Source organism: Paramormyrops kingsleyae, chromosome 13 (genome assembly GCF_048594095.1).
Source record: "Paramormyrops kingsleyae isolate MSU_618 chromosome 13, PKINGS_0.4, whole genome shotgun sequence".
Lineage (NCBI taxonomy): Eukaryota > Metazoa > Chordata > Actinopteri > Osteoglossiformes > Mormyridae > Paramormyrops > Paramormyrops kingsleyae.
This window is the reverse complement of record NC_132809.1, coordinates 15199210-15207821: the sequence shown is the minus strand read 5'-3', so window position 1 is coordinate 15207821 and position 8612 is coordinate 15199210. Positions and strand designations below refer to the sequence as shown.

General features: G+C 43.0%; 1 long non-coding RNA gene across 1 annotated transcript; it reads left to right on the top strand.

The window, feature by feature from the left end:
- Positions 1-857: 857 nt before the first annotated feature.
- On the top strand, positions 858-3528 carry LOC140578262 (uncharacterized). The gene is made up of 2 exons (XR_011982360.1): positions 858-1401; positions 2511-3528. It is a non-coding gene; the product is annotated as an uncharacterized lncRNA (long non-coding RNA).
- Positions 3529-8612: the final 5084 nt, after the last annotated feature.

Here is an 8612-nt window from a genome sequence, read left to right as displayed (position 1 = left end):
TAGTTTTAAGAGAAGAGAACACTATTCTTTACAAGGACAAACACGGACAGCAAACATGCAACGATGCCACCCAACGCGGAAATGCATGGAGGCTGGACGCCGGACAGTGAAGCACACAAACGGTGGGCAATTTACACAATGGATAAAGACACGTGAGATTCACACATGACACATGCAAGGGGACACTCCACAATCGGGAACACAACAAGTATTACAATAACACACAGGGGCTATTTACAATACCGGCTGAGCACGATGGGTTTTGCCAATTAGCTCCTACATGCAGAGCCATCCGACGGCGGATCGATTTAAAAATTATATGCAGGGCTGTCAACTCTCACGCATCTGGCGTGTCACTCACGCTTTCAGACTCTCGCTCTCACGCAAGGAATCCTATACGACAAATGTATATTATTCAATTTAATTTATAAAACTAAAATTAGCTGAATCAAAAGCGCTGGGGTAGTTTGCAAAGCCTTCAGACTATTTACAAGTTAATAAAACTGTAACATACATTTAAATGAGTGCGCAAATTCTCGAATTGAAAATTTTACGCCAGTCAGCTGGCCAAAGTTGGTGGCACTGTATATAATGTAATAGCTGCATTGACAAAATTCTGCCCTGCCATAGAATAAGTTTATTAAGCCAGAAAGTTTAGTGTTTAAAGTTATGTTTAAGCATGTTGGTTAATAAGTGTGGGCGAGTGCACTTAAGATATTACCCTGACAGATTTTGAGAACCAATCGTCTGAAAAAATGCAACCAAAAGTAAAACCCTCTTATTTTCACAAACCAATGAGTGTGAAAGAATAGATATTTAAGCAAATGTGTACTGTACACCTCTACGGATACCTTTTTCTTTGGTATTAGCGATGTCGCGCACTTTCATTCGTGGTATGGAAAAGGAAACTTTAAAACTTTTTACTGAGTATCCAAACTTGACTTTTACTATTAGCATCGTGATACTGGAGAAGTTACTTGAGATAGAGTTTTTGTGTCCCTGCAATGGAAATAATTTGAATCAAGTATTAACATGTTTAATTTTTATATTTCCAGTCGTCGTATTATTCTTAGTCGGGCTTAAAACAAGCGGAACTGAATGTTGTAAAACAACCAAAACAAATGTTGTAAAGAAAACTTAACGTGTACAATGAAAAATTATAAACAAATCATGACTTGTATAACTAAATGTTGTACAATTCAAAGCTTTTATCTTCCAGTTGCGTGGGCGATCGTGTTGTTATATGATGGAAGATATGTGTCTTGTGCATGTACGTACTGGGAAGGATCGTATGTCTTAATGGACAGAAGTAATCAGAAATGGTGTGAACCACTTGCTGCAAAGGGATATAATTCCACGGAACTGATGATTAAGACTCGGGAATATTTTGCACGGTCTCAGGTAAGAGCTACACATAAACATACACATACAGGTAAATTACTGTAGAAAGTATCCCGTCATTAAACATGACATCCTGATGAGGCGCCTGCAAGGATCAGCAGCGCGCAGCCCTGCAGAGAGTGAGCGGCTTATCTGAGCGCTCCTCCGGGTCGGCTCTGACTTCCCTGCAGGACACCCGCACCAGCGAAATTGTCAAGGACTCTACGCATTGCAGTAACTGCCTGTTTAGCCTCCACGGCCTTATAGCTATAACGGAGAGGTGCTTCTATCCTCAGGCCATGATGCTACTCGATTCGGCCATGCCCAGTGAGTCTTTATTAATCGCTTAATTCGTGTTGGGCAGCCTTTCGCCTCCGCAGCCATGCGTTTAAAAATGTAAACTGGTGGCCAAAATTACGGAAACACAATTTTTATTGATTGCAGACCATTTTCAACTGTTGCTACAGTTATTTATTTAATTGTCAAATGTATGCTGTTTGTAACATTCTTTGATTGTTTATAAGCATTACCGCCAATACTCGAATAGTAGCCTAATTTTTAAAGCGTAATGCCAGAAATGATGGACATTTCCACAATTTTGGCCACTAGTGTACTTGCAGCCCCCGGGTTAAGAACGCCCAACTTATGGACAAGCCGTACTTACGAACGCACTGCCATAAAGCCTATTATATTAAAATGCGGGTTAACTACAGTGATTCGTAATAACGAACAAACACGCGACTCTGTTATGCTCATGTAAACATTGCGCGGCTTCAGCAGTTCGTCAGCTCGAGGTACAGTAGCCTACAGAACCGCAAGTACTTTCATTATTACTGTATAATTATTATATACTGACTCACCACAAATTCGACTTAAAGACAGATTTAGGGAACGGATCTTGTCCGTAACCAGGGGCTGCCTGGCTAAGGCACCATTAACCCTATCCTGACTCTCACTGCACCATTTGCACAGCCTGTACCATATATGCTACATTCTACTTTATTTGAATAGCGCGCACATATACAGGCTATTCTTTGGCATCATAGAAAGACTCTTTCTACTATTTCAGGCCACTGTCAACCATCAGTAAACATTCCCTGTTGGTGTATTTGTTCTTTTTTGTGACTCAGATCGCATCCTTAAGCCTTCTTTGTGTCGTGATGCTGGCACTATGTATCTACAAGTCATGCCACTGTAACTGGTCTGAAGATCAGACCTCCCAGCCCAACCCTGATGATGCCGAGGTAGACCTACCACTAAACCCCCTGTCTCCTGATTCCGCTCGAGCACAAAGCGGGGAAGCAGCACAGGAGCCGGGAAATCGGGCGAACGAAGGATCTTAATTACAAAAGAACAAGGCACACTATGAAAATGACCGACGTTAGACTTCAATGACCGGACTGGGGAAACAAACTTAACGCGGACTTAAATACATTGAACTAATGACAGCAACAAGAAACACCAGTGAACCTGCTCTGAAGATCAGAACTCTCAGCCCAACCCCACTGATACCGCAGTACCACTAAACCCCTGACTGTGAGCAGCCCAGAGTCCCTGGATTTTAAATACATCAAAAGGTGTCACTCTGCAGTTGGGAATCAAAACTTTGTGGTACCGACATGAACTAAAAATGTTAAAATTCTGACCCAGCTTAGCATTGCCTGCCCCCTTTGCTTTCCAGTTGCTGAGTACTGTGCATGAACCTGGTTCTCTGCTAAACAAATAACTGCATGGAAATGTTATACATTTATCAGATGATGCTCATTTAGATTTCTTAGTACAACATAAATTTCTGTTAGCAAGTAGTATGTATAGGTTGCTTGGTTTAAGGTGCATCCTGTATATGCCCTGGAGTGTGGGACATGATCGATTCATCATGCAAGAAGAAAAATCAGATGAAATGTAAAACAGTCTAGGTTATGACTCTCTGACTATTGATTTAATGTTTACATTACAGAGTTCTTTTATGCTTCCCAGTTTATTCTGGGAACCAGTACTGTTGGATACAGCAAAAGAAAAATGTTCCTGGTAGAACTTTATTGGCGTTTTTTCATCTTACATGTGTTACTTTGACTTTCTGGCATTTCTGTTTCTAAATTTAATGTACAAAACATTAAACTTACATTTTAAACATTGCATTTATGTTTTCATTATTGTTTTAGTGTCCTTGAAATTCTACAACATTAAAAACAGTGTTGAGTGCAGCTGACTCAGATGTATAAAACATGTTACAGTGATCTTTCATATTCTCTCTTCACTCACTTAATTACTTACTTTGCTTCAAGCTGTTTTTTTACCCATATGAAAGAACAGCATGGTTCATATAAGGCTATCAAGCATTTTTCTTATTTTTCTATTCAATTATTTTTTTCAATATAGCACCTTACACAACACATGGATGTGTTGTGATACATTAAACATCATTAGGGAGAAAAACACAGGACAGGAAAAAGGAAGGAAAGAAATTAAATAAAGAAAGATGACAGCGGAGGAGAGGAACCAAAAACTCCAAAGTAAGGAGAAAAAAAAACCTCTGGGGGTCCAAGGTCAACTGGCTGAACGCCCCCCCCCCCCCCCCCCCCCCCCCCAGGGCATATTAGCGTTACAGAAAACAGGAAAGAGTGGACTTGCTTGCTAAGAGCTGGGTATAAGCTGTAATTAAGGATCAAGACAAAGTCCATCAATAATTCTGTTCTCCATGCTGGCCTGTGTCGGGTGGCACTGAAGGCTGCACTCACGATGGTACAGTCCGTTTATGTCCCATTCGCGATGTCGCCCCTCCATTGGACTGAACCGTGAACGGAGCGGATCGTGACACTCCCAGCCTTTATTTTGGTTTTTATCAGTGCTGTTTTGACCTCTTGAGGTCCCTTTTATTTTCTCTTTCTACCTTTCTGTTCTGTTCTGTTAAATGAAGCCCAGTTTGTGTTGGAGCCGTTACAGTACGTGACTCGCCCTCCTTGACATGCCCCACCGTAACAGCTCCAGTTCAGTAACAGTAGTAATAAATAAAATCTTTGAATTTAAAATCTCCTTTACAAAATTCCATTTATGCTTGCCAGTTTGCACAAGCACACCCTCTGACATGTATAACTTTTGTTCAAGTAATAACACAGACACATTAATAACCTTAAAAGTCTATTTCCGCAGCATTTTATCTATTTTTCCATTGTTTTGATCCTAATACCCCAACCACTATATTTATCTAATTTATTTAGCTATACTCTCTTTTTTGCACAGTCACAGGAATGAGCCAGATTCTCTATAAATTGTACCAGTATAACTATGCCCATGATACATAAAATCTTGAATTACACCTCAACCTCATTCTGTCAAACCTCTGGCCTCAAGCTAACTCTGTGTGACAAGTAAAATCTTGAATTTTGAACATTTGGAGCTTAAAGGTAGTAAGGTTCGTTGATTTTAACTTGATGTGCACATACACGCTATTCTTAAAGCCTAGTTCATGCTTCACTTTTCCACATGCATGTATGTTCTGCGCATGGTAGTGCACCCAGACTCTTGAGTAAACACTGCATCTGTTGGATGCAGATGGTCGTGGTCACCTGTGAACAATGGAATTCCACTAGACCAGGTGGGTCTTCCACAAAGCAGTTTTTCCAAGTTAGCTGGATAACAAGCCAAATGTGAAAACTGTTCAATGTGATGACAATAAATGACATTCCTGTTGGGCAATCCTTACATTTGGCTCAAGTTATCTGGCTAATGAAAAAATCTTGTTTTGTGTAATACCCCTCTGGAGAAAGCAGACATACACCAAGCACATATATAAGCCGTGTATTGAAACAGGTGAACTTTTATGGACAGTTTTAAAGTTGTTACTAGGCTTGGAGAGCATTAAGGTAATACGACATAATGCGGTATTTTGAAATCCTTGAGACAAAATTAGTCTCCAACCACAGCAACTATTCTTCTTGTACTCTTTCTTCATTGATATCTGATCTCCGCTCTGTGAAGGTCAGTGCTGCCACCTACTGGAAATTCCTAGTCAATTTCCAATTTACGTGGCCGCCACTTAAAATTAAAATCTTGTTACATGCTGTCATGCCCCGCTCATCCGCTCATTGCTGCGGCTCGTCGGTTGCCTGTGGGTCCCCCATCTTCGGCTCGTTGGTTGCCTACGCCTTGGCCGGTGGTGGCTGCACCTTTGCCTGCCATGGCTGCTGTTCCCTCCTCCCCTTCGCCTGTGTCCCCTTTGCCTTCCTTCTTGCCCCCTCCGTCAGTCCCTCCGCTTTCCTCCTTTCCACCTTCGGCATTCCCTCCTGCTCCCCCCTCGCAGTCGCCTGCGTCCCCTGCGGCTTCCGCCCCTCACCTGCTGGGGTTCCCTCTGGCTCCCCGTTTCTCCCCACCCTTTGCCTCCTTGCCCTCTGCCTTTGTGCCCCCTGTGTCTGCCCCTCGTCCTCCTGTTTCTCCTTCATTCACTCCTGCCCCCTTCATTCCGTTGGTGTTCCCCCTGTGTCTCCAGTGTTGTTGCCCCTGTGCCTGTTTGCTTTTCCCATTGTCTGTCAGTTGTTGTCTGGGTTGCTGTCTTTGTGCCTGTTCTGTGTGTCTGTCTTGTTCCCTGTACCCCGTTGATGTTCTGCTTTTGTTTTCCAGGTCCCGTGTCCCCGGTCCCGTTCCTCACTCCCCTTAGGCACGGCCAGAGTTCACGCCTTTCGGGGGGGGTTCTGTCATGCCCCGCTCGTCCAATCCTCCCTTGTGTCACGCCCCCTCATCTACCCCGTGTGGATTCCCCGTGTTCACCAGCTGCTTCCTGTTGCTGTCATTAGTTCTATGTATTTAGTCTGTGTTTCAGTTTGTTTCCCCAGTCTGGTCATTAACGTTGCATGTTGTGTTTGAAGTGTGTTACCCTGCAAATAAAGTCCTTTGTCCGTATCCACCACATCTAAAACCAGTGGCGCATCGTTAAATGGTATTTAAGGGGCGTGTTTTAGAAACATACGTGTGCACGACGCTCATTATTGACGCAGGTACGTGCTCCATGGGCACTAATATTAATTTGCTATTTCATTTAATATACATTTTATTGGGGCAGCGTGTGGCTCAGTGGGCTAAACCTATTTGCCTGTAATCACAAGGTTGCTGGTTCAAACCCACCCTCAGCACATCTGCAGGCCCTTGAGCAAGGCCTTTAACCCCCAGTTCCCTGGGTGCCACTACAGGTGGCTGTCCTTCACAGACAGCTTACTTTACAAAAAGCAAGTTGAGGGAGGCATAAAAAAATTTCCCCACAGGGATCAATAAAGTATCAATTACTTATTATTATTAAAGAGTACAACTGGTCCTTTCATGTAATGATACTGTTTAATGAAACACCAAAAATATTAAAGAATTAAGTGATGAAACGGTTAATTATCAGAATTATGTTTGATGATAGGCTGTGGGACCAATAGACACACACTGGTATTAAAACACATCAGGTTGAGCAGCAAGCTACTGGTTTCCCTGCCTTATGACATCATTATACCACTTTCAGCATTTAGCAGATGATCTGGTGGTGCCAGAAAACAAGGACACACTTTCTGCTACCCCATACCATGCCTGCTTCACCTCGAATGGCTTAGGTGGAACAGAGGTGCTCCCGTAAATGACGTGTTCGTGCATTTTCACTTCACTCGTGAGCAGGAACGAAGTCTGGTTTTTCCCTCCATCAAAATAGCAAAATGGATTTGGACATGCCCATAAATGTTCGTTGTGCCTTGCACCTTATGTTTTGTGTTAGATCGTCAAAATAGAGCCCTTGGTCTTGTGAACATAGTAGCTAAAATTATATTATGGATATTTTTCAAACTTTGCAAACACAATGTATGGGTGACATTCTAGAAGTGACCAAATTTTGAGGCACATTGAAGCAGTGCCGCATAGTGACAGTGAAAAAGGTATTTCTAGGCATAGCCAAAGGACGGAAGGGGTCTGGTTCGGTAACCTCATGATCACATCTTTGCTTTTTGGTCCTGTTAGTGTGGTTTGCAGCTGAGTGTGAGGCAGCCGGGATGAAGATCAGCACCTCCAAGTCTGAAGCCATGGTTCTCGACCAGAAAAGACTGTGTTGCCCTCTCATGGTGGGGGATGAGTTACTGCCTCAAGCAGAGGAGTTTAAGTATAAGTTGGGCTCTTGTTCATGAGTGAAGGAAGAAGGGAGTGGAAGATTGACAGGCGGATCGGTGCAGCACGGGAAAAATGCGGACAACATACTGTTCTTTTGTGGTAAAGAGTGAACTGGAAGGCAAAGCTTTCGATTTACCAGTTGATCTAAGTTCATACCCTCACCTATGGTCAGGAGCTTTGGGTAGTGACTGAAAGAAATTACTTTCCTTCAAAGAGTGTCTTGGCTCAGCCTTAGAGACAGGGTGAGGAGCTGAGACATTCAGGAGGGGCTCAAAGGAGAGCTGCTACTCCTCTGCATTGAAAGGAGTCATTTGTGGTGGTTCAGGCATCTATCTAGGATGCCTCTTGGAAGCCTCCCTGAGGAGGTGCTTCGGGCATGTCCAACCGGGAGGAGACCCTGGAGCAGACACACTAGAGAGATTATAGTCGAGAAAACCCAGAATCGCCTTGCTATTCCACCAGTTTAGCTGGAGAAGGTGGCTGGTGAGAGGCAGGTCTGGGCCTGCGACTCACTGCCCCTACGATGAGACCCTGGATAAGTGCCAGAAAATGGATGGAGGGATCGATCGATTTTTATAGGCAGATATTAATGCTTAATTTTGCACTGTATTGTTAATGTGTTGGTACACTTGGTAATGAGATGGGAAGGGATCTGTTCATATATGTGGTATTTGATTCACTTGCAAGTTGCTTTAGACAAAAGCATCTGCTAAATAATGTAAATATTTGGGCTAAGTAGCACGGTAACTAAGGACACAATCTGAATATTAATCTCTCCATAAGGAAAAGGAACATGGGAACTGGAAGTAGAGATGGTGTGGTGCAGACTTTCTGTGAGCTTCCTGCTGCTGCACAGAGGAGTTTCTGTGTTGCCTTAATGCTTTTGGTCAACAGGTTTTATCTGAAAATTCCCCAGATGGATTTATCTATTGAAAATATTATTCAAAGCAACTTACATCAGAACAAAGGGTTACTGTTTATGTGTGCTCCCTGGCAAGCAAACTCACAGCGTTTGCACTGTCAGTCCAAGTCTCTACTTGTTGAGCTACAGTAGCCGGAATATCACAGGCTTGTCTGCCAAGGTACATATAATTTATTTTAGA